General features: G+C 38.3%; 1 long non-coding RNA gene and 2 pseudogenes across 1 annotated transcript; 2 read left to right on the forward strand and 1 right to left on the reverse strand.

Moving 5' to 3' along the window:
• Positions 1–128: 128 nt before the first annotated feature.
• LOC147829279 (uncharacterized) lies at positions 129–27896 on the reverse strand. The gene is made up of 3 exons (XR_015449306.1): positions 27333–27896; positions 24475–24640; positions 129–525 (listed from the first exon to the last, which is right to left on the reverse strand). It is a non-coding gene; the product is annotated as an uncharacterized LOC147829279 (long non-coding RNA).
• Positions 9340–19607, forward strand: LOC147829280 (uncharacterized; annotated as a pseudogene).
• Positions 24891–25860, forward strand: LOC101723890 (L-lactate dehydrogenase A chain pseudogene; annotated as a pseudogene).

A 27896-nucleotide genomic window follows, 5' to 3' on the forward strand; every position in this document is an offset into this window, starting at 1 on the left:
TTAGCAACTGTGATAGGAATTTATCACAGAAATAGGTGGGAGGAATGACCGTTTTAACCATTGTTCTGTTGCCTCTTGACAGGTATTAGTTTTCCATAGAATGATAAAAGAAACCAAAAAAGGCCCAACCCAGTAACTGCGAACTAACAGATTACTTTGATATTCTGAGCACCTATTAGACAACCCACAATCAGGGAGGATTGGGCAACAGTCACATAAATGACTAGAAAATGGGAGAAACTTTGGCCAGAGGCATGACCATTCAGGGAGATTAAGCAAGTGAGGAAAAATGGTCACTCAGGTACCTTACAAGAAATGTACCTTCATGTAGATGGCGCTCCACGGTATTTGTGCCGATTCACGCAGAACTCCTCATCCTGGAACTCCGGCCTGCTGTCAGGCACTGTGTGAGCCTGAGTGTATACGATTTCTCGCATGCCCAGAAGCAATTGTAAGAAATTCTTAATAATGGTTAATAATGGCTCCTGTGGGGAGCTGAGGAGCAGGATTTGGGAACCAGATGGTCTGTGGGAAGGATAGAGAAATTTTATTTTTAATTTTTTTAAACTAAGAATGTACTGCTTATATAATTTAGATTTTAAAAATCAACTTTACATAAGTGAGTCCAAGCAGAAGCATGGGGTTTATAACTTCCCTTCTTGGATTTCTGACAGAGAACATGACAGGGTGTTTTGTCCTGGCAAGCTTTCCTCTATTTCCTTTCTGAAAATGACAGTACTGGATAGAAAGCTGGAAGTACTCATTTTCAACATGGCATGGTTATAAAATGTCAAACTCCTTTATTTCACCCTGTATTATTTAGCTCCAGAGAGTTCCAGGTTTGAAAAATAAGATAAACTTCTTTCCTGGGTTGATGTACCTTTGACATATTTTAAGTATACAGTAGTCATTTGAGAAGTGTGTATCTAAAAGGTGGACATCAAAACTGTGTCTGTGATAATCATTTTTCTTTTCATGCTCTCTCAGAGCAATCCCAGGAAATGTCCTTTCATGATCAAAGCAAATCACTGCCTACAAAACTGCACTATTTTCAGTCAACTCTGCTACCAGCAAGTGCCAAATGTATTTGAAGATGGAATGTTTCACACTAGAAAAGTTAAGTGCAGCACTAAAAAGCAGCGATGAGATTACCAAGACAATCTACACACACACCAAAAAAAAAAAAATGTGGGCAGACTGTACTCATTTATTCAGGGCAAAACCACCATCCATGTGCAGAATTTGTCTTTATATATCCCACAACATGCCCCAGATAATAGCCAAGACTCGAAAAAGACAGAAAGAAAATATGCATAGCTCCCAACTGTCAAAACAGGCAGTTGGGCAAAATATATTAATCATGATTTAAAAGCCTTGTAACACATTCTATTTCAATGATTTTCCATTTTCCCCCCTGTGGAAAGGAATATATTTCCTTTGTGAAAACAGACAATTGACACTTGAACCGACTTTGTGTGTTAAAGCCTTTCCTGAAGAAAGGTATTGGCATTGCTACCTCGGTGAATACAAATTGCAAGAAAACAGCTAATCACATAGAAAAGAAAAAGCAAAAATGCAAATTCACAGGCATGCTGATGTTTAGGGGAAAATACTAAGAACAAAGATTCTTCCTTTCCAAAAAAAAAAAAAATTCTTCCTTTCTGCTTTTCCTGCCTGAATTAATATCAATTTAGTCATCATTAAGCAGGAATACACTTGATGATTAGAAGACTCAGGGAGGGAAGGGGAAACACATGATATCTACTTTACAAATTGTTAAGTGGTTACTACTAATTGTGAAGGAACAGTGACCTCTCCTTTGCTATAGGCGACTTGTCCCTGTTCCTATACCGTGAGAGCAATAATTCGGAATGGCAGTTAAGGAAGAAAATACTTCACTTCCATTTATTTTATCCCAGAAGTCAAAAAAAGAAATTATGCTTGACTAATCTTAACTGTTGAAAGAAACGTGTCTGTATGTCAGAGTGTAACATGTCACAAATGTTATGCACAGGAAATTGAGGAAAGAGTGGGACTTCCCAATTCACTCTTTTCACTGGTTCCTGAGCTCTAACACATTATGGTGAGTCATTAATTGTATATGCCTAATTAAAGAGACTTAGAGATTTTTTTCAGTGCTAAAGATCAAATCCAAGGCCTTGTACAACAGATTGTTTTTATACTAAACTAAACCTTCTCAAAATTGTCAAAGGGCTTTACAGAAATCTCTGCAAAGAAATCCAAATTGAAAATAAAAGTAATGGTGCAAGTTCAAACAGGAAAAATGGCAGTATAAATACTTTTGATATTACTGTGAGTTCTTTACCCTGTTGTAAATAAAAACAATGATCTAATCATATGTGCCCCTATGATAGATCTTTTAATTTGAAATTATCAAAATGTTCCCATCTCTTTTTCTAGTGGTCAACTTCTTAAATTGTATACTGTTCTTTGATATATATTAGCTAGAGATAGCTCTTGTGTGTGTAACTTACAAATAAATACATATCATGTTAATACATGCTCATTTTCTTTTACTGATATGTGCATATGTTTAAAAATACTGAGGCCAGTCTTTAAGAGAACATAAAAAAGGGCCAAGAAGAAAACAGTAAAAGACTATACCGATTTTTAATTACCAGATGCTTTGCTCTGAAATGCCAACCAAACTCATTTCTTAAGGAAACCCTAATTCAAACATATACACTTTAAAAGGATCTTTTTAAACTACCTCGTTTTGTTAACTTTGGCCCACCCACTTCCCGAGCCATTTTCCTGAAGTGATGAACTTAAGAAATACATCATGACACACTAGATTCCAAGTCAAGATGCTGACTCACCAAAATAAGTAATTTTAGTAATAGGCAGTTTAAATGCAAACAGTTCATTTTATACTTCGTTTCTGTGTCTTCTCATGGGAGAAATATGTATATTATTTCACAGTGAAAATATGAAAGAGTCCCCAGAATATTAACATCTTCTAACAAGGTAAACTCCTGCAAAGGTGCCCACTGCTCGCTTTCCAATGGTGCAGCGGGAAGAGAGGTCAGAAGACTGCGGTTCAAGCCTCCTTATCTCTCACAGGGAAAACTCGGAGTTTGTCAGGATGAAGTCCAACAGCACCCAGCACAGTTGCTCAGCCACACAGCTAGAACCAAGCTTCTTGATTCAGGGACGAATCATTCTCCAGTTTAAGGGGACGCAAGCAAAAGTGCCATCATGTCCTCAGCAAGGCATTCCCTCAGAGTTCATTCAGATACTACATTGCGTCTCCTGAAAGGACTGCCTGCTACAGAAATAAAAAATAAAGCAAAGAGAGAGCGCATATGGGTGAACAGATACACCGTTAGGATTTAAGACAGCTTTTAAGTGGGGATTTTAACTGCACAACCGACTGCTCTAAATGGTTAGGAACTCTACACATTCTCATGCTTTGTGTGGAATCTCAGTTATTCTCTGGAAAATTTTGGGAGACATAGAAACACATTTATAGGGAAGAAAAGAGAAAGAGAAAAAAAGTTATTGTTATCCAGCACGGACAGTGTATCTAAAAGTGTACCTCGATTTAGTATAATTATCTCATGTGTTTAATATGTTTTTGGCCTCGCAGTTAATCTGTATGGATGATAATTAACTTTATAGTGACTTATAAGATAAGTAAACAAATCTGATGCTGCCAAAATAAAAGGAGGTGGAGGGAAAGGGAAAAAAAGAAGTGAGATGTGTTATGTACATGTACCAATGGCCTACAATGAATGTAATCATTATGTACTGCAAATATATACTAGTAAAAATTTTTAAATAAAATAAAATTTACCATTTTAATCATTAAAAAAGAAACATATTTATGACCGTTTATCAATGTAATAAGTGTAGTTCATGCTGTCTATATGGAATATACTGTAAGAAACTGTGTAGATTCTCTTTGACTATGGTGATCCAGGACATTTTTTTGGCGGGGGAGTGGTTCTATATCTTTCTCTAGCATGAGTATGAAACATTTCTATCTCCCAATATATTTGGCACCTGTGAGCAACAGAAGTAACTAAAAACCAATACATTTTTACAAAATGTGAGCTTGCTTTGATTATGAAAGATTTGCTGAGACAGCGTCTTACTAATGCAAAGTAACATTTCCCTAAAAAGAGAGAATCTGATTTATTGAATATGAGAATCAACAATTTAAAAACCTCTGATTCAGATGTAAAATCATGCTCTCAAAAACCACTGCTATTAAAAGATAAGCTGAAGAGTTTGAGCAAACAGTGATTCATAAATTGGGCAGTATTAAACTAAAGGGGTTTGAAAGTCCACAAAAGGAGTGTGAAGAGAAGGCTTTTATGGATGAATGTGGAGGCAGAGGAAAGAAATTCTTTGATTACAGTTTAAGCGTTGCCATATTTGGAATGTCCCAGTGGAAAATCCCTGCTTGTATAACTAGCACTCAGTGGACCATTCATGACTGGCAAAGCTCAAGTTCCATTTTCATCAGAACCCAGGGCACTGAAACTATTTGAGCCTACTCGCGTATCTTTAACAGTGTTTCCAGAAATCCTTTCCATACACTTAGGACAATTCCCTTAGAATGAGGGGAGCAGAACACCTCCAACAAGGCACTCAATACAGTGTCTTCTTGACATTGGAAAATAATCTGCTTATTAAAATAAATTTTTCAGTTTGGCAATATAAAATCACAAACTACCCATTAAAAGGGGTAAGTTTTCAGATATCATGCACAGACTACTTCAAATCTCAACCAATTCTGATTTCCAAGCCCTTTTGTTTATTTCTTTGTTTCAAATGGTCCTCATTTGCCAAAGAATAAAAACATTGCATGAACATCTAATTTCAAAAAGCATGTTATCTTTTAGGCAAATCTATGGCAGGACTTGTCTTGAGATGCAAATGAACAACTCTCACTGAAGAATCTCTACCTCTCATTATGCCTCCTATTACATTCCAAATTCCACATCTTCTAAATGTTATCTGGAAGAATAACAACCCATGTAGGGCCAAATAAAGTGTACAAATAAAGACTGACTTAATCAGAAGACAGTCATGGGCCAGGGGACCAAACTGAAGCCTTAATGAGAACACAGCACAGACTGAGACTGGATTGTAGGTTTGGCCCTGTGGCTGGGGAAGGAAAGCTGGTTTCAGAAGTAGCTATGCGGATTCCCACAGCCAAGAGGAAAGTGAGGAAACTGAAGCCACCAGAATGGAGAAATTAAGCAAGGAGAGACCTGCTGGAGATAAACTCAAGCTACTTCACCATTTTGGGATCTGTGGACTATATTCCCCACAGTTCCTTCAACTTGAACATTTGTTAAGTATCATCTCCATGGAGCAGGTGAGGCAGCCGCTGCTTCACTAAGAGATTTGCCAGTCAGGCCAAAATTAAGATCGAGTCCCCCACAGAAGCTGTGTGACCTTCTACATTACTTCTTCGATCTCAGCTCCCCATCTCTACAATGGGGATAATAATTCCAACCCAGGGACCTGTGAGAATTAAAGAGTATATAGTTTCTAACATAGTCTTCCTCTCTTCTTCCTCCTTTATCTACTCAAGCTTTTATGATGAGGAAACTCAGAGCTACACCTGAGTTCATGAATCAGTTACTAAGTTTTCTTACAAGTATTTGTGTCTTGAAAAATATTCTGCAGTAATTTCCAGGGAGAAATAAACATTATTTTATGAATATGAATTGATTATAGTTCATTTTCTATCATTTCAGTACTCTTATAGAAATAGTAAATATAGATTTGCACTGTTCTATACTCATCCTTATGAAACAAAACAAAATCAACATAAATGGGTTGAAGTTTCATTGCATTTGGAAGTGGGAGAAATACAAAGAAATATTAGATAGCATCTGTACTGAAGGAGTTAAAAATTGATTAGAGGTTCAAGGCAAGGGAAAGTTTCAGAGGCATAAAAACTTAAACAACAGTTCAAGATATAATAGGAAAGGCGTCATGGGGTTGTTTATGATTAATTTACAAATGAACTGCATAGAAAACAATTGTTTTATAGTTCAGAAAATAGAGAAATCACTTCTGCATACACAGTGAGAAAGGTTTGAAACAGAGGTTGGAAATTAGTGGCGCATGGGTAGAAATCAACCTGCAAGGCCTATTAAGTTTGAAACTCTTCATGGGCATTTTTTTGGGGGGGGTGGTTTTGTTTCATTTTAAAAATAAGTTGACATCATTAGAAATGGAGGGAATAATGTCTGTTGTCCATCCAGAGACAGCCTTTCCAGACTAAATTGGTCATCTTGGGAATTTGAGGGAAGAATAACAAAAGAGCAAGTCCAATTATACTCCTCCTTCTCATTAGTTCTTTTGTGTGCAGGCCTCCTTCTATCTGGATATTTCTAGCATTGAATTATATTCCCTGCCTTTGACACCATCAAAAATTCTGGTTAACAACAACATTAAAGAGACTATTTTCTTGAACTACCGACAATAATTAAGATCATCAGGGTAAAAACCAGCAGGTTCTCCTCCTAGGTGATTATCAGTTAGAGCTGGCTTCACAGGCTGACCATTTCATAATAAAGTGAGCAGGCAGGTAATTAAATCTTCAAATCTGTAAGTACCCACAGGGACTAAGTGCCAACAAGCAATTTTACATTTGAGACATTTGGAGAATGAATAAACAGCTCCGATTGGATTCCAGCATATACTGTGACTGCAAAGCAGCAAAATAAACACTAAAGAGCTTTATTCACAGTCACTGTCTTTTCATTTAACACCACTATTTTGGTTAACAGTGACATATCCTTATTTAAATATTCAGAAGCCCAGGATGGTTTGTTCTCTAAAATCTTTCTCTTTATCATGTAAACATATGTCTACTCTTGTGGGATTTAATTGATATTTACTGCCTCAAGTTACTTCAAGACTTATTTTATTCATTGAAAACACCATCCTGTGAACCAATCTGCATATTCAAAACATATTTCCATACACTATTTCAAAGATGGTTCTACTCACATTCTAACTTTTACTGATTAATTCAGTGTATTTTGATGTCTTAATATACTTAGTCTCTAGATTTATGTTGTGCATTTTAATCAGTAATCAGAAAAATCACTCATATCCATGTGATCTTAGAAGCAATGATTTGGAATAGGAGGAGAGAAGATAAATAATTTCTAGCAAAGAAAAGTCAGTAAACCATACATATCATTCCTGTACCCACATAAAACATCTATGTACAAATTTTATTTTCCAAAAATAGAAGCTTTCACTTCACAAAACATTTAATTTTTTGTTATATCTTTTACACAGGACCCCTTTAAACAGAAATTGCCTCAGTCTTACATGTGGCAAATACTTGACTTACCCATTGACTATGAATTAGATGACTAAATGAGATACCCACAATCATCCAAGTTTCCTTTCTATGTGATTTCTAGGAATAGGTACAGTTTTGTTATCTGAATATGCCTAATCTGTGGTGTGTAGGAACATGTTTACACTAATCTCCTTAGGAGAAGATAACAATTCACATCATCCAAGTCTGGGAAGTTTACAACCTAATCACATGTAAAGTTAGCCCTGAGGATATCCAGGAATCTACTATAAAATCTCCCCATTTAGAGAGTTTAAGGGATGAACAGCATTAGTCCACTAACAACATCTCAGTGAGTTGGGGTTATCATTAAACAGATTGCAACCTTTCAGTCAAATGTGCATTTTTGTAGGTACACAGGAAAAAATATGAAGAGAAAAGCGAACTTTGTTGCTGCACATGACTAATCTATTTTCCACCGAAACTGACATAGGGAAATAAATAGTATTAAAGCTGCTTTGAATTGAAAGTACTAGAGACTGTTGGGGAGACACTAAGAGAGTGTGAAAGGACCAAATATGCCTCCCGCGGTCTACTCCCCTAAAACTAGTAGAGTACTGAAATGAGAGCTCTCTGCATGGCAAATGAAACTCTTTCAAAGAAACAATACTTCTGCCTGGGCCCCCGTACAAGTATAAAACAAAATACAATCACAGAGCTCACAAAGCTAAACAAGAACTGGCACCAAGTTGCTCTAGAGTCCATGTGCTCATTTAGGCAACTTGAGGAAAACAAGTATACCTGAAGCTCACATTTCTGGTTTGCTCCAGCCCCCTGGAAGTGCTCTCCACTGCCTAGAGTGGAAAATGGGAAATTCCAGCCGGATGTTAAAGGGATGAGCCCGGACTTTATATCTCAGTTTAGAAAAAGAGGAACCACTGTGTGGCGTTCTCTTCTGCTGTGAAACCTTTCATTCCTTCGGTTGCTATTCATTCTGCAACTCCATCCTCTAATCTTCCTTACTCCACTGAAACTGCTCAGACTTTTATCACACAGGACTTCCTAATAGCAAAACACTCTCAAGATTGTTTAGGCCTCATTTGAACAGACTTTTTCATTTCCACAATGCACTCAGCATGGTGATCCCTTCTTGCCCAAAACCTCCTCCCAGATTAATTTCCCCCAGTTCTCTATCTCCAGTCTTCCTCCATCTCCTTCCTCTGCTTACTCCTAAAACATCTGTGTCCCTAATGGTATGTTGTCTCTGGACAGGGCGATTACCCTCTCACATGATTTAAATTACAGCTTATTCATTAATAAAAGCCTCGGTGGTTTCCAGAAATTAAGGAGAAAGGAAAAAAGAGTTGTTTAACAAGCATAAAGATTCAGATTTGCAAGATGAAAAGTCCTGAAAATCTGTCTCAGACCAATGGGTACATACTTAACACCACTCAACTCTACACTTAAAAATGGTTAAAATGATTTTAAAAATGGGCACAATAAATAGGTAGATGGACACAGCAAGCCAGGCACATAGAGAGCCCAAATCCAAAATTTCATATAATTGGTTATAAGTAGCAGAAAAGCCAACTAAGAATTACTTTAAAATAAGGGGTTTATTATATCTTATTCCTTAAAGTGTTAAGAAAAGTGTCTTAGCAAGTTAGCTAATCATATATCCAAAGATAAAGGTTATTTCCATCTTTCCAGTCCAAGGGCCAAGGTTATTTTCATCTTTTCCATCAGCCGTCTTCAACATACTGGTGAGCTCACTCCTTGGATTCAAGATGCTCACACCAGCTCTAGGCTTAACGTTCTCTCACACCAATGGCCCAAGGCAGAAAAGGGAATCTTCTCTTGGTTCTGTTTATAAGCACTAAGAAAGTCTCCTACAGGGCCCAGAATATATCCCTTTATTACCATTGATGAGAAATGAATCAACAGCCACTTCCTAATCAGATCAGTTGTGAAGGGAATAGAATCACCACACTTGGAACAGATATTTGAGCAGAACAGCCTCTTGGCATTCCTCGTCGAGGATGAAATTAGGCTCACCTTCCCAGAGCACGTGGCTGCAGAAGCGACTCAAAACCCAAGGCCTGAGCTCTACCAGCAAGAGAGAAGAGCGTGGTAAAGATGTGGCTAGTCAACAATGTGCTGATCCCTTCTATGAACAACTGGTACAACTGTTTCTGGAATACCCACTCTCATACTGAACTCAGCATGTGCAAAACCAAAGTCATTCTCTCTACTCCTTCGTCACAAGAACTCTTCGCCTGTGTCCTGTTGCATTTTATCACACATCCGTATAATTACTCAGAAACCTAGAAGAGCTCCTCAGCTCCTTATTTTCTCTATGTAAACAATTCTGAACATTTTGATTCATCATTCTGATCATTTCATTTCTTCTGCCGCTGCCTCCTGCCTTATCTTCCTGCTTCTACTCTGACTTTTATTGGTCGAAATGTTGAACTGATGCCAACAAAAAAGTAAACTACCAAAAGTAAACTATGTGCAAGTACTCAAGTACTCCTGTGTCTATGCATATCAGCCCTTTTAGATTTTCCTACACCAATCTATTTAGTACCTATGAATGCATCTTTCAAAATTCAGCTTGTCACTTCCTCTGTAAGCCTTCTTTATGGCTCCAGAATATATTACTCCCATCTATAGATCTATAGATATCTATAGATATTTTTCTATTTATAATACATTTGGCACTCTAATGCATATTTTCCTAATGCATATTTTCCTATTTCTTCTACCAAACTGTGAGATTCCTAAGGAAAAGATGGCATAATATTTTGGGGGCATCATCAACTCCTAGGAAAGATCTCAGTACAAAGTCGTTATTTATGATGTACTTGTTAGAATCACTTTAAAATACAGTACATGTGTCCATAGTTAATTTATAATAATACATTATGGATTAATCAAATGTTGAGCATTGTTCTTATAACTGCTTCCTTTCTCTTACCTAAATTTGAAAGCAACAATTTTCAAAATTTACTGTGCAGTATATTTATGAATGAAGCTCCTTAAAATATAGGAAGAGGCCCCAGGCCCTGTCCCAGACCCCCTGAGCTAGCTTCTCATGGGCTGGAGTCCTGAGGTCTACCTTACAGAAGCTGCCCAGGTGAGCATGGTTGGTGGCCAAAAGACTGCTTCACTCTAGACTCAGTAGAAATCACTTTCCAATCCAGGGCAAATTCTTATTTGTCTTCCTTTGTGACCTTGGATGCCATGCATCTGTTCCTAATGAGGACAACAAAGAACAATCTACTTGAGTCCCTGTTGACACACTTTCCTTGAAGGTGGAAAATAAAAGGAGCCCCAGTCCTGGAAGTCATTTGGACAGTTCCAGCTGAAGAGCCAAAGCAGAATATTAACATGCTAGGGCCCATAAACTTTATTTTCACTTTTCTTTCGGGTATAAATAATGTATGAGTCAAATAGAATTGTTCTGGCCCTAGTGATTTTGCATAATGGCTCATAGCGTTACGGCTTGCATTCAGTATTATTTTCCTTATATTTCCATAAAGACTGACCATTCTATTCCCCAAGCATCCTAATAGAGCTCCCAATCCACACCAGACCCTGGTCCAGACCAATGAACTGTGGAAAGGCAAAACAAGAAGTCCAGACAATAAATCACAAAAAGCTCAGAAGATAAACCTCCAAAAGACTTGAGTCCTTGCAGCCAGGCCCCAGCTGTTTTCTCTTTGATCAAAGAGGGAGAGTATAATTCCTCATGCCCTCCCAAGGCCATTTAGTCAGGACAACGGTTCTTCTCTCTACAATATGGACCAAAGCTTGTCGTTTTCTTATTCATGTGTCTAATTGCTCATCTAACTGCCTGCCTGTGTCTTCCCAAGTGTACTTATGCCTTGCTTATCTGGGTAACTCACCTGCTGTGGAGGCACCTCACTTCCACTGCTGTTTAGGAGAAAGCACTGTGGGAGGACAGGTGATTGGGGCTCCAGCTGCTGCCTTTTCAGAGGCATGGCAGCACCTCCTTCAATGATTTAGCGTGGTGGAGTTGGAGCCCATGGAGCAGACAGAGCCCAGTTCCTCCTGCCACAGGACTCCTCTCAAGCTCAGGGCTGTGACTGCCAAAATCCTATGGAAATTTGAATCATTTACTACTCAATCTCACTTCCCCTCTTTCATGGATGTCAGACCTACACGATGGTGGGAGGACCCTCCAGCTAATCCCGCTCTCTGTATCGTCATTCTTCACAGGTGCCTCCCTTTAATAAAACTCTTCTACACCTAATTGTAGCTTGGCTTCTTAAAGAACTCACACTGCTGCTGACATCATTTTTGCTAGGTTAAAAGATTACGGCAAGTTCTTTGCAATCATTAGGAAAAGTGGAAACCCTGTGCACACAGTCTGCCAACTGCATGCACCAGGATTGCAGAAATGCAAATAAAAGCACATGGGAAACTCCAGCCTAGTCCATCTGCCAGCTGAGCGCCCCTCAATCATCTCAGTCAGCATCATGAGAATTAAAAGAATCACCCAGGTGATTCCTGACCCAGATAGTTTTGAGATGAAAAACTGTTTTTTGTTTTAGCCACTGCACCTTAGCATAGTTTACAACAACTGCTAACTTGGATAAGTATCGTCTACTCTTCTTTCCTTGATTGTTCTCATTTAATTGAGTTTAAAACCAATACTTATATAATTTTCTGCAAAGATTTTGAGAGCCTACATGAAGGACTATTTTCCATGGTCTCTGAGGCTATAATTTTTAATGTAAGATTAGTCTTTCTTCGAATCTAACCTGTTGAGTTCAGTGGAAACCTCTTTGTAATTGAAGGTGCTAAGCTTACCCTTCAGTAGTTCCCTTCCTTATGGGTTTTTCATTTATTGGCTCTCTTTCTTGCTTTATAGAGACCAACTTAATAATATCCCTGTTAGTATGTAATTCTGCAAGATTTTTTTATGCTCAAAAGAGATGGGGGCTGTAGTGAAAAAGCTTTTTCAAAAAATTGAGACTGTTGAGAAGAGCATGCTGCTGCAGGCAGATTGGAAATGGAACACTGATTTTATTTTGATCAATAAATTCAGATAACACAAGGCATTACCATTCTCAAACACTGCAGTTTTCGCTTCATTTTAATTGAATGTGTCTTGTGGAATCTTGCTTTATTCCATAAAACAGAATGACAATTTTTTTCCCCAGCCAGACAAGCCAGACCTATCTGAAATCAATCTTTCAGCATGGCAAATAAATTGTAAATTATAAGGCAATGTGTACACTAAAGCAAACATCATAGTTAATTTTAACAATTTTTAAAAGCATGTCAGGTTTTTGATAATGCTAGAGAGATAAAAATTTCTTCACAGCGTGCCAGATCAGCACAGTTTTCTATTTGAGATTATAGGCCATTGACTACCATGTCATCAAGTTCACAGAGTATTTATGGTCGATATGCTCAAGAAATTAAAAGCATTCAATCTTAGGCAAGACACAGATGTGAATGACTGAAACAGAAGACCTGAAAATATTCCAGTTGTGATAAATATACACCTTTAACAAATGTTCTGATTTGTTTTCCAAGGAACCCAACTCCTGCTGTAAAGTCACAGACCCATGGAAATCTTCCTATACCCAATTACTTAGTCACCTACAATTCAGGCCATTCCAATACCATTATCCTTAAATTACTTGATCCCAGGGAAGGAGGTCATATAATCCCACCTTTTCACTAAATCTTTAAAAGCAATGTTTTCCTTTACTGTATCTCAAAACCCTGCTGTTTTGAAGTGTAAGTCGCCCATTTGTATATACACTCACCCACATACTAATTGTGTTGAAAACTTTAAAAAGAAGAAGGAAATTTAGCAAAGTAGAGTTTTTTACTTTTGGGGTGGGCTTTTGTAATAACGCTGTCTTTTTTAAATTATATTTTATTGTGGTCAGAATATGTAACATGAAATTTACCCACAAAAATTTTTAAACTTACAACACATTTTTGTTTAGTTAATATGCCATACAACAGACCTTTAGAACTTTTTCTTTTTTCTTTTTTTCTTTTTTTTCTTTTGGTTTTCTGAGGCGGGGCCTCCCTTTGTAGTTCAGGCTGGCCCTGAATTCACTATGTAGCCCAAGCTGGCCTCAAACTCATGACAATCCTCCTGCCTCTGTCTGCCAAGTGCTGGGATCACAGGCGTGTGCCACCACGGCTGGTAAGAACTTCGTATTGCTCAACTGAAACTTCATGCCAGTTAATTAGCAAACGCCGATTTCACACCCATTTTCCTGCCTTGTTAGTCATTTGGTTGGTGATCAAGTTTTGGGACTGATACAACTGATGTGAAATACATAGACTTGGGGATCTGCTTTCCCATCCCTTTCATACTCTTGCTCTCTTCTGTTCTCTCCCTCCCACCCCATGTGTGTGGTGGTGATGGTGGTGATGTCATTGTTGCTTTGATGATCTAGGTTCACTCTGGTTTCAGCTATTATCTACTGAAGTATTTAGCAGCTCTGAAAGCCGAATCCTGGGGCAGTTTACTGGGTTACCTAGAGCTGCCTATTGGAAACAAAGCTATGATTTGTCTTTTTCTCCAGAAAGAAACAACAAAACCAAAGGTATACTCTTTGAGATAACTAACAAAATTGAAAACCCCACATTTATCAAGAAGAAAGGGAGTCCCACTGATCCCAGCCCAGAAAAAGGGGCTTCTGAGCTGCCATCCCACTGCTCCCAGCCCAGAGGAAGGGGCTTCAGAGCCACTGTCCCACCTCTCCCAGCTCAGAGGAGGTGAGCTGCACAGGTGCCAACAGCACCCACACCCCTGGGGGTGAAATGAGGAGACAAGTAAATAAGTCTCAAAACCAGACTTCCAGATCACCTACAGCAACCCCAAAAGGAAATGAGATGGAACACTGTGATACTCAACCACCTGGACCTCCTGAACTGGCAACAAAATAGGATCTGGAAAAAATGAAATTAGAAATAATTTCTCAGATAACAGCAATGATTGTGCTCATAATGCAAAACATGATTAATAAATCTAGAGAGGAGCTCAGGAACATGATGGAATCCCAACATAGGAAACAAATGGAATCCATAAAACAGATCCAAACAGATTTTCAGGAGATCAAAAACTCCATTGAAAGTCTACACAGCAGAATGAGCCAATGTGAGGACAGAATTTCACATATAGAAGATAAGATTGCAATTAGTGACCACGAAAAGAAAAATTGCTTCAAAATTGTAAGGGAACACAAGAAATCAATCCAGCAGCTGCTAGACAATGCAAAGAAGAATAACATAAGACTGATTGGAGTCAAAGAAGGAACAGGAGAGAGTGCAGATGACATAAAAATCTGTTCACAGAAATGATGGCAGAAAACTTCCTAGGCAGGGGAAAAGAACTTGACATACAGATAAGTGAGGCACATAGGACTCCAAATAGCCTTGATCAAAAAAAATCTACACATAGGCATATAATTGTTAAGATTCCAGAAACTGAAAAGAAGAACAAAGTTCTACAAGCAGTTAGAGAAAAGAAACAAATCACATACAAAGGAAAGCCCATCAGAATCACAGCAGACTTCTCAATCCAAACTCTCAAGGCAAGAAGATATTCCAAGCCCTAAAAGAAAACAGCCTCCAACCCAGATTGATGCACCCTGCAAAACTATCTTTCAAAACTGATGGAGAAATAAGATACTTTCATGACAAAAAACACCTTAGGAACTTTATGAATACCAAACCAGCACTACAAAAAATTTTAGACAATATCCTAGGAACAGACAATGAGGATCACAACTCCAGGATGCAAAGCAGAATGAACCCATCTGGTGTGACAAGAAATTAAATGTAAAGGGGGAGAACCCAACAAAAAAAAAGTCATGACAATGATAAGTCAATATGTTCCAGTTATAACCATCAATGTTAATGGTCTCAATTCACCAATCAAAAGAAATAGACTAGCAGAATGGGTCAAGAAGCAAAATCCAACAATATGCTGCATACAAGAAGCACACTTAATTCAAAATAAAACTCATAGACTAAAAGTTAAAGGGTGTAAAACAATACTCCATGTGATGGGAACCTGAAAAAAAGCCAGAGTAGCTATCCTCTTTGTAGATGAAGTAGATTTCAAATCAACACTGATTAAGAGAGACAGAGAAGGACACTATATCCTTGTAAAGGGAACCATACAAGAGGAAGAGATGCCAATCATAAATATCTATGCACCAAACACTAGTGTGCCTAACTATATAAAACAAATACTAACAGACATGAAAAGTCATATATGCACTAATACAATTGTAGTGGGGGACCTCAATACCCCACCATCACAAATAGATAGATCAACTAGAAAAAACATAAGTAATGAAATACTAGAACTCAAACTCTTGAATAAATGAACTTAACAGATGTTTACAGAGTCTTCCACCCCACAAAATCAGAATACACATTCTTCTCAGCTGCACATGGGTTATTCTCCAAAATAGACCACATACTCGTGCACAGAACATATTTAAGTAAGTGCAAAGGAATTGAAGTTATCCCCTGTATATTACCAGACCATACTGTGATGAAATTGGAGATCCATAGCAAAAGAAACTGCAAAAATTTCATAAACACATGGAAATTGAACAACACACTTCTGAATAAACAATGGGTCACAGAGGAAATTAAAGAAGAAATCAGACAGTTCCTTCAATTAAATGACAATGACAATACATCATATTGGAATCTATGGGACACAATGAAAGCAGTCTTACGAGGCAAATTCATAGCCTTGAATACGCATATTAGGAAAACAGAACGAGCCCAATTGAACAACCTATTGCTGAACCTCAAGCTTCTAGGAAAAGAAGAGCAGGACAAACCCAAAGTTCATACAAGGGAGGAAATTATGAAGATCAGAGGAGAAATCAATGCAATGGAGACTAAGAGAATGATACAAAAAAATCAATGAAGCCAAGAGTTGGTTCTTCGAAAGAATCAACAAAATTGACAAACCTTTAGCCAATCTTATCAGAAAAAGGAAAGAAAAGGCCCAAATCCATGCAATTAGGTATAAAAAGGGTGAAACTACAACAGACCCAGCAGAAATCCAGAGGATCACCAATCCTACTTCCAGAACCTATATGCCAATAAGATGGACAACACAGAAGAAATGGACAGATTCCTAGATACATATGAATTACCAAAGTTGAATGAAGAAGACCTAAAAATTCTGAACAACCCAATATCAACAAATGAAATTGAAAATGTAATTAAAAACTTATCAACTAAGAAAAACCTGGGCCATCATGGCTTCACTGCTGAATTCTACAAGACATTTAAAGAGGAACTGCTGCCACTACTGTTTAAACTCTTCAATGAAATTGAAAGGGAAGCAATACTCCCAAATTCATTCCTGGAAGCAAGCATCACCTTGATCCCCAAAGCAGAGAAAGACCCAACAGAAAAGGAGAACTATAGGCCAATCTCACTAATGAGCAGAGATGCAAAAATCCTTAATAAGACACTGGCAAATAGAATGCAGAAAATCATCAAGAAGATCATACACCCTGATCAAGTAGGATTCATCCCAAGGATGCAGGGATGGTTCAACATATGCAAATCAATCAATGTAATACACTATATAAATAGAACCAAGGACAAAAAACATGATTATCTCCATAAACGCAGAAAAAGCATTTGACAAATCCAACATGCATTTATGATAAAAACCCTACAAAAAATGGGAATATATGGGCTCTACCACAAACTGATAGAAGCCATCTATGAAAAACCAACAGCCAATATCATACTAAATGGTCAAAAACTGAAATCCTTCCCACTAAAATCAGGAACAAGACAAGGATGTCCACTATCACCACTCTTCTTCAATATAGTTCTGGAAACATTAGCCACAGCCATGAGACAAGAGAAAGAAATAAAAGGAATAAAGATAGGAAATGAAGAATTCAAATTGTCATTATTTGCAGATGACAAGATACTGTATATAGAAGACCTCAAGAACTCCACCAAAAGTCTTCTAGACTTAATAACCAAATTCAGTAAAGTAGCTGATTACAAGGTCAACACACAAAAATCAGTAGCTTTCCTCTACATGAATAACAGACTATAGGGCAAATAATTCCTTTCACAATAGCATCCAAAAAACTGAAATACCTAGGAATCAACTTAATGAAAGAAATCAAAGACCCCTTCTCTGAAAACTACAGCACTCTGAAAAGAGATATTGAAGATGATATCAGAAAGTGGACAGACATCCCCTTCTCCTGAGTAGAAAGGATCAATATAGTGAAAATGTCCATACTTCCAAAACTGCTATATAGATTCAATGCAATTCCAATTGAGATCTCAGCAGCATACTTCACTGTTGGTGGGAGTATAGACTGGTGCAACCACTGTGGAAATCAGTATGGAGATACCTTAAAGAACTAGGACTGGAAGTCCCATTTGACCCAGCTGGAGACTGGATAAAGAAAATGTGGTTTTTATATAAAATGGAGTATTACTCAGCCATAAAAAATGAGAAATTAGAGACATTCATAGCTAAATGAATGCACATTGAGGCGATACTCTTAAGTGAAATAAATAGGACACACATGTATAAATACTGAATAGTTTCTCTAGTGTGAGAAATTGAAAGTGACTAAAATGTATAATAGATAATGTGAAATAGGAAGAAAAAGGGCAAAGGGGAAGGGGAAGTGGGAGGGGTAGGGGAAAGGAAAGAAAGGAATGGAATTAATATGAGAAAATGGAAAAATGGAAACAAAATCTTTGTAAATAGGGAGGGATGGAGGGGTTGATGGGGAGGGCTGGGCAAGGGTGAAAAATAAGAACCAAGAGAGATTATGTAGAAGTGCAAATTTCCATTGATGAATGTCATTAGGGGTAGGGGCAGTGGGAGGGGCAGGGGAAAGGAAAGAAGGGAATGGAATTAATATGAGAAAATGGAAAAATAGGAACAAAATCTTTGTAAATAGGGAGGAATGGAGGGGTTGAAGGGAGGGCTGGGCAAGGGTGAAAAATAAGAACCAAGAGAGACTATGTAAAGGTGCAAATTTCAAATGATGAATGTCATTATATTGTATACCTAAAATGTACCAATGATTAGAATGAATAATCGATAATGTAAAATAGGAAGAAAAGGTCCAAAGGGGTAGGGGTAGTGGGAGGGGCAGGGGAAAGGAAAGAAGGGAAAGGAAAAATGATGAGAAATGGAAAAAATGGAAATAAAGTCTTTGTAAATAGGGAAGGGTGGAGGGCGTGAAGGGAGGGCAGGGAATGGGGAAAAAGTAAGAACCAAGATGCATCATATAAAGGTACAAGTTCTCAATGAGAAATGCAAATGTATTGTATACCTAAAATGTACCAATAAAAGAATTTAAGGAAAAAATAAAAAAAGAAGAAAGGGTACTTAAAAATTATCACAATCAGAAAAGATTATTTTTTAGTTCTCAAATTTTCCATTTATTATTTACTGTGGATTTCAGCTCTCCAATAAAGTTCCCCACGTTCTCATATATTTCTCTTGAGTAGAATTTCAGTGTTACTTTAAATTCCCCCTTGGGTGTTTCTCTTATCTTCATGGTCCCGTGGTCCTGTCTAGTAATGGGTCAAGACCTTGCACAGATAAAATTGTGGAGGAACAGAGAAGGTGATGTCTTCCTTCAAAGCTTCTGCAGTGTAATTGGAATAGGAGCAGAATCATTATCCCAGCTAGGTTTCAAGCTTATTGGGTTGAAGTTTGCAATCTTTGTCAAGCCTCGTCTGTGTCTGGTTTGTCTACTGCTCACTGGCAGCCTTCCAGGCCTCCTAACTAAGAATCTGGATCTGTTCACCTGGCACACCATGCACCAGAGTTTTTATCTCCCCAACACAACCAGACTGTTGCTCACTGCTTCCTGCTCAACTTCAATACCTCCTAGCCTGCATTGCCCCAAGGGCAAACATGACTTGGAAGCTAAATCTCACTTCTCTGAAATTCCCTTGATGCTAGGATTATGACTCCTCAAATCCTGGCTGCCTTGGTAACCAATGACTTCGAGCAGATGTTTTTCTGTATGCTATTCACATTTTCTAAGTGTTCTCAGTGGGAAGACTGGTTAGCTTCAAGCCAGTTTATCATACCTGGAAGCCTGGGTGTACCTGTATTTTGAAGGTATGGTGGTTGGGATTTGCTGATTCACAAATTAGATGTAAAAGATTAGAGAAACTAGTCAAGAATGACTCTACAAGGTTTTGCAGTCTTTCTTTTTGTCATCCGCACCCCCTTCAAAAAAAAACTAATGATGGAGTCAAAAGTAACTAAGATGGGGGAAGGTTGAAGGGGAAGAGTGGAGAAAACAGACACTGGGGGAAAAAGAAAAAATTCAATTATGAATATGTTAAAAGTGAGATACTTATTTCCTATACAAGTGGTGATAATGAGAAGGCATCTGAATATACAAGTCTAGAGTTTAGAGAAGTCCAAGATGAAGTCTTGAATTTGTGACCCCTCAGCCTATACATCAGAAAGTACAAGGCAGAGGAGAGATACATATTTTGGAATGCAAAACAATGAACAGTAACCTTTAAAAGATTAAAGGGCTCTTCCACAAATCCTCCACATTTTATTGCAGGACTTTCAGATCTGAATGTGTGATGTACAGCAGGAGAATGAGGTAGATAAAGGCAGGATTCTATGTTTCTAAGTACATCCTATTGCTCCAATTTCCCTAAAAGCAAGGGTCACAATTGCTTTGTTTTCTGCTCATTCAGGCAGGATGTTTAGCACCATTAGCTTCCCTTTCCACCTCTCCTCCCACAAGACTCCATCTGCAAACAGGAGTCAGGAAAGAGTGGGTGGTACCTGTACACTAAAATAAAAACTAGACAGTACCACAGGATTTGGGGAAGAGAATTAGAAAGAAAGAAAGAAAGAAAGAGAGAGAGAGAGAGAGAGAGAGAGAGAGAGAAAGAGAATACAAGTGTACTCAAAAGCAAATAACCCTTATGTTTATAATATTTTATTAATTCTGAATGGTAAGTCTATTACAAAGTCTGAGTGTGACTTTACATACATATATTCATTTTCTCAGCATTAACTATCAGTGATCTTTATTAGTTCACTTATTTCACAACAAGAAGGAAAAGGAATAAAATTTTTTTTCTGAAAAAATTTAGGGATCTGTAAGTCCACTTTTTAAAAGTATTATTTTTCCCACTAACCCCCAAAACACTGTTCTTAATCATTTTATAAATACCAACAGACCATGGAGCAAGGATTCACTCAGTACAAAATCAAAATCATAAAGGTTGAGATCTTGGTAGATACATTTCCATAGATTTTTAAAATCCTTGGTCAGGAACCATAGTAAATAATTTTTCATCTCTCCCCATCATTCCCCACTTTCAGTCCCTCATCAAAAGGGGGTCAGGGCTGCCACCTTCACCATAAGGTACATTCTCTCATCAAACCTAGATCATCTCAAAAGAATCTAGTGTCATTTTTCTTCTTAGTTTCTAAGTGGCTTTTTGCCAGTACTCTATCTGTATAATGTTAGAATAATCTTTCTAGAACACATGGTAATCATATCTCTCCCTGATGAAGAATCTACTTTGGTCTACTACTTTATCAATTTCTTTTATTTTTCAATACTCTCATAATTCTCTATCCTTGCCTCTAATTCCAATCTCCCTAATGTGCTATACAGCAAAAATCCAATTTAGTTTGTACTGTATTTTGTTTCATAAAGCCTGTATATGACTTATAATGCACCACACTGTTTGTGTATAATGTATGATGTAATTTGTACAGTGCTGACTTCCAAATGTTGCCATAGAGGCCACCCAAGAGAGCATTAGGAGAAAAAGCATTTCATGGCTTCAGTACCAGATCAGAACTTCAGCGTCGGCTCTCACATAGTCACATGACCACGGAAGGATCATTTTATTTTTTTGCACTTCCACTTTCTTATTTGTAAAACTATAAGGACTGGATTCAATTCTCTCTCAAGCCCTAATAATTCTAATGCTTTTTGAGGCTCCTACAACTGATAGAGAAGGATGAGTTAACAACTAAAAATGAATAGCTGTCGCTTACAAAATCGTGATTTTTATGGAAAGTATACATTTAAAGCAGCCTAATGAGCTGGACAACACTATATTTAGTAGATGAATGAATTAGCAATTTATTTTATAGAGATTTTATTGTTTCTCTTTTTTGTCATTTCGGCAAAGTGTTTTGGCTTTTGTTTATAATCTAACACAGTCTTCCTCTAACTGATGTGCCTGCTCTACACACACTCGAATGTTTCCAGACAATTCCGATTGCTTTGAATCTACTCGCATCTGGTCACAATAAAGATAGAGCAGTGATAACATTCCTAGAAACAAGTTAAAATTATCTCAGAAGCCAAAAAGCAATAACTATAATAACAGAGATCGCTACATCTGGTAAAAAAAAAAAAAAAAAAAAGAGAGATTTCACATCTTGGTCATTTTTCCCTCCAAACTTTGCTCATACTCTCACTCCCAAAAATTGTTTTGAATCAGGCTATCAGTTTAAATCCACTGTATCCTTTAATGTCAGGTTCAAATCTCACTTCACCACCCCTTCTCTCTTACCACTTCTTTATTCTCCATGGAACAGAGCCCGGCCTCAGCTTGTCTCTCCTCCCTGCCCATGTATGACTCCCTCCCACTTCCGACATCCACATCTACCTATGGTCAATATCACTCTTCCTAGCTGTTCCAACCCCTCATCTCCCTCCCCAGTATTCCATGTTAAATATTTACTTCAGGGCCCAGGATTTAGCTCAGTGGTTCCACCGCCTGCCTCGCAAGCGCAGGGTCCCGAGTTTGATCCCTGGTACCATAAATAAATAAATAAATAAATAAATAAATAAATAATAAAAATTTACTTCATCCTGGACAACAGATATTTTAAAGCAAAAAATACTGATGATGTAATGTAAGGCATTATAAGCAGTGTGGAAGTTAGGGTGGAATTTCAACTTGATGGGCTTTGGGATCCACCCCAGGGATCAATGGAACACATTTCTAGGTGTGTCTGGGTGGGTCATGGAAGTATGGCCTTGTGATCTATGTCTGGTCCTTCAGCCCTTCCACCGTGGCACTGTTCCCCTACTCTGCTTCCCAGCTGCCATGAACCAAGCAGTTTTGCTCCACCATGCCCTTCCACCATCACAGGCCTGCCTTGGGCCCAACCATCCCCAGCCTGGAAACCTCTGATACTGTGAGTTACAGTAAACCTTTACTCCTTTAAGCTGTGGGTGTCAGGTATTGCATCTCAGCAACAGGAAAGCTAGTTCAAGAAGGAATGAAAAATCTGTTCGTTGAAGTTCAAAGTTACTACAGTTTATAGAGATTTGGATAATGCAGAAAAGTTCAAAAACTACACTTCTGTATAGCAGAGCTAACTTTATAATGGATGTTAAATCAATCAGAAGTTAAAACGTCTATCAAAATACAGGATAATCCATGTAATTCTTCTGATTGCTACATTGAGGACAGAGAAACCACTCCAGATAACGCTAACAGCCATGAAGCCAATTTGCACTGGGAAAAGAGTGATTTTTAAGAAGCAGGAAGTGGTGACGAAGGGCACAGGCTCTGGAATCAGACTGCCCCTGCTCAAACCTTTCCACCAACAAGTAAATGGAGATGGGGATGGCTCACGGAGTTTCGTAAAGATTAATCATGTATTGAGTGTGTGGGATAGATAACCACTGTCACTTCTGCTCCTGTTGTTAAAAGAACTCTCCTTGTAAGAATAGAAAACAGCAACTGAAGGGCTGGGGATTTAGCTCAGTGGTTTTGCTGCCTGCTGCGCAAGCGCAAGGACCTGAGTTCAATCCCAGGTACCAAAAAAAAAAAGAAAACAGCAACTGAAGACCTGGTGCAGCTTGTATCAACACCTACTCCTGGAAAGTAAATTTTTATCAATTGCTCATAAAACAGCTGTGAATTTTCAACAATCAATCAATTCTGCCACAAGGGATGAACACACATTGCAAAGAAGAATCTTGAGGAACATGAAAGAGGATCATAACATGCACAAAAATTTTAAGGAAAGAGAATCACAATAGATCCAGAAGAGAAAGTTCCCATCCTATCCAACTTGATACCATTACTAACAAAACGACACTGTGAGTCATAATGAAGTATGCCGTATGTATATACGAAATTGGATATTTATTATCATATTAATTAAATACAACTAATATATAGCATATATTATATATATAGGCTCAGCTCCACATCTAGCCATATTTCATGCTGTCTTTGTAAAACCTAAATTCATAATAGCACCTGAATTTGTCCATGTGACTGAAATTGTCTACAGCAGCTATGCCTGAATTAGGGGACCAAAAGACCAGGCAAGAAGCCTTCTGATCCAAAAGTGCCTTAGGGAGACTCATTCATGGATGTGCTGCTAATTCAAATATGTGATCCTCTAAAGTGCCCTGTGGGGTTGAGGGTGTAGCTCAGTGGCAGAGCTCTCGCCTAGCTCATGCAAGGCCATGAGTTCGATCCCCAGCACCACAAATAAATAAACAAAAAATAGTATGAAGTACCCTGTGAATGAATATAGAGTGCTTAACTTTAAAAAAGAGGCATTTGATTAAAAAAAAATGTCTTTATCCGGTCTCCAGTTGATGGACAATTGGGTTGTTTCCAAGTTTTAGCTATCATGAATTGTGCTGCTATGAAACAGAGTATTACTCAGCCACAAAGAATGAGAAACTAGAGACATTTATAGCTAAATGGATGCACACTGAGGTGACACTCTTAAGTGAAAAAAATAGGACACATGTGTAAATACTGAATAGTTTCTCTAGTGTGAGAAACTGAAAGTGTAAATAAGGACTAAAAGGTATAATAGATAATGTGAAATAGGAAAAAAGATGCAAAGGGGAAGGAGAAGTGGGAGGGATAGGGAAAAGGAAAGGAGGGAATGGAATTAATATGTGAAAAGGAAAAAATGGAAACAAAGTCTTTGTAAATAGGGAAGGGTGGAGGGGTTGAAGGGAGGGCAGAGGAAGGGGGAAAAAATAAGAACCAAGATGGATTATGTAAAGGTGCAAATTTCCAATGATGAGTGTCATTATATTGTATACCTTAAATGTACCAATATAATTAATAAAAAGAAAAGAGGTATTCGAGCTGCTCACCTGTCTTTCTAGACTTGTGTCCATAGTGACACAAGAGCTGGCATGCTCTTGCCTCCTTTCTCCCCTTCTTCTGCATGGCTGCTCCTGATCCACCTCAGAACTAACAGCACAACTGAGGAGTCACTGTGTAGAGTTGTCATCTTCCCAAAGGCTGCCTTCCTTCCATCTAGAAGGTATAAGACATGTGCCAGTTAATCTTAATTGTCAACTTGACTGGCCTAAGAGACTCCTGGTGGTGTGGGGGTGGGGGTGGGGGGGTGATTGGATCATGGAGGGCTTCAAAGTATGATCAAAATATATCAATAGTTAAATTTTTGAAAATTATTACAGGCTGGAGCCACTACCGCCAGTTCCAGATCTCACAACCTCACACCCCAGTGGCTGCCCAATGGGCATTCCTGGTTTCACTTGGTTCTAAATCCAAGATGGCCAGACTCAAGGACCAGCTGATTGTAAATCTCCTTAAGGAAGAACAGGTCCCCCAGAATAAGACAAAAGTTGTCAGGTTGTTGCTGTTGGCATGGCCTGTGCCATCAGTATCTTAATGCAGGACTTGGCAGTTGAACTTGCTCTTGTTGACGTCATAAAAGACAAATTGAAGAGAGAGATGATGGATCTCCAACACCAAAAATTGCCTCTGGCAAAGACTGTGATGTAACCACAAACTCTGAGCTGGTTGTTTCACAGCTGGGTCACATCAGCAAGAGGCAGAAAGCAGTCTTAATTTGGTCCAGCGTAATGTGAACCTCTTTAAGTTCATCATTCCTAATGTTGTAAAGTACAGCCCAAATTGCAAGTTGCTAGTTGTTTCAAATCCAGTTGCCTATCTTGACCTATGTGGCTTGGAAGATAAGTGGCTTTCTGAAAAACAGTGTTATTGGAAGTAATTGCAATCTGGATTCAGCCCAGTTCCATTACCTGATGAGGGAAAGGCTGGGAGTTCACCCACAAAGCTGCCATGGGTGGCTCCTTGGGGGCATGGAGATTCCAGTGTGCCTGTGTGGAGTGGAGTGAATGTTGCTGGTGTGTGGACAATCTGCATTCCAAGTTAGGAACTGATGGGGGCAAGGAGCATCGGAAAGAGGTTCACAAACAAGTGGTTGACACGAAGTGATCGAACTAAAAGGCTACACATCCTGGACCATTGGAGTGTTTGGGGCAGATTTGGGAGAAAGTATAATGAAGAATCTTAGGAGGATGCACCCAGTTTCTACCATGATTAAGGGGTTCTATGGATAAAGGATGACATCTTTCCTAGTGTTCCTTGTGTCTTGGGATGGAATGGGGTCTCCGATGTTGTCGGGTGACTCTGACTCCTGAGGAAGAGGCCTCATGAAGAAGAGTGCAGATCCCCTGGGGGAGATCCAGAAAGAGCTGAAATTTTAAAGTCTTCTAGTTTCTCACCTCTTCGCTATCTTGGCTACAAGAGGACTTAGTTGGAGGTTGTGCATGATGTCTTTTTATCTTATCTGTGGTTGAAACAGTAGTATTAAGATGGCCTGGGAAAAACATCAGTTTCCCAAAGTTAGAGATAGAAATGGTTCACAAAACCCCACAGTTGTATGCTGATGCCAGATGGTACTTGAGTAGTCCTACACTGGTTAGTATAAACTAGCGCACTGCAACACCATGGCCAACATCTCACAGGCTCCACTTGCCTTTCAAACCAAATTTCACCAACCAAGCCTAGTCTGACTTTTTTCCCAATTGGTCACAGTCTGGGATCCAGTGTATAAATCCAATACTGCATGTCTTGTGCATAACTGTTTTAAAGGATTTTATTTTGTGTAATATATATATTATGTATATATTTTATGAAGTATTTACATTTATATATGTGTGCGTATATATATATATATATCAGTAGTGTACATTGCCATATAATGTAAAAAGAAAAGATCTACCTGTGAACAATTCAACTGTCATACCAACTACAACACCAAATAAACCTTGAACAGTGAAAAAAATTATAACAGTAAGAGAAACACTGCCACTAATCCCCTCAAAATGCTCCCCCTCACTTCAAACACATTTATCCCATCATTCTTGCCCCTTTCTAAAGCAAGGAAGTCCTCTTTTGTGAATGTCATTATAAGGTATGATCAAAACTACAGTGAATGCTGCTGCCCAGTGCCATCCAACTGAAAGGCAGCCTCATAAGAACATTATGGTGTGTCCTCATCCACCTTACTCACCATCCATGTGACTTCCGGCTCTTCCCCAAAGTCAAAATGAACATGAAAGGTAAACATTTTGAATGAATTTGGTACATGGAGGCAGCTACAGAAGATCAATTGAAGATCAAAAGATGTCCAGCCCTGCTTCAGAAAGTGGCAAGAACCATGGGATAATTGTGTTCAAAAAAAGGGGAATTTTGAGGATTAATGGCAATGTGTTCTTCACTATAATAATTTTTTTTTTAGAACATGTTTGCAGTACTTAACCTTTACATTCCTCGTGTGGAATTGGTACATGTACATAACACATCTCAATTCCTTTTTCATCCCCTTCCCCTCCTCTTCCTCCCCCTCCCTCCATCTGTTGATCCCCTTCCCATTTGTCCTTTCTTTATAGTTTGGGTTTCTCATATATGAGAAACCATCCATATTTAAGCCTGTGCATCTGATTTGTTTCGCTTAACATTATGGTCTCATGGTGCCTCCATTTTCCTCCAAATGACTCATTTATCTTTCTTTATGTCAGAGTAGTACTCCATTGTGTGTAAATACCACATTCCACATTTTTTTATCCATGCACCTGTTGATTGACATATAGGCTGCCTCCAAGATTTAGCTATTATGCATTGCACTGCTACAGTAACTTTTAATTTAAATATTCATTGTAGATTTTGATCATACCTTATAGTCATTGATGGACTAATCCACTCATGTGCACACCTGGTTGTTTGTATAGGAGGTGAGGTCTTCTTGCAGATGAGTCCAGAAGAAAGCTAATACAAAAGACAGGCTAAATGAGGTTCATCCTCTGCTCTCCAGATACATACATAACTCTATGCCATTTCCTTTCTTTCATCTTTTTGTACATTATCTTTATCGTTTTCTGTGTCTTCATTTCATTGAACAAGTTATGTTCTAGACCACTAGTGTCAGCCATTAACAGAAGAAAAAACATTTTCTGTCTCTTCATTTTATGTATGAGTTGAAAAGTTAGACTAATACCCATGGTTTAACAATAGTGCTGACAACATGTACGTGTGGGTTAAAAGGAACACTGTCCTTTCTGTCATATAGGGTATGACATTGCTCTTATTTCTGCTCCTTTACAGCAAAGATCTTGAGCTCTGATAGTGGAGAATTCATCCTCATCTTACCTCTTTCCTCCAACTGACTTAGAAAGGATAATGTGATTTATTTCTTTATGCCCAGTAACAGTGAGAGAGTTGAGACAGTAGTCCTGTGGTG

Source organism: Heterocephalus glaber, unplaced genomic scaffold (assembly GCF_053883595.1).
Source record: "Heterocephalus glaber isolate CG9 unplaced genomic scaffold, H.glaber_assembly_v1.0 deba00000676, whole genome shotgun sequence".
Classification (NCBI taxonomy): domain Eukaryota; kingdom Metazoa; phylum Chordata; class Mammalia; order Rodentia; family Bathyergidae; genus Heterocephalus; species Heterocephalus glaber.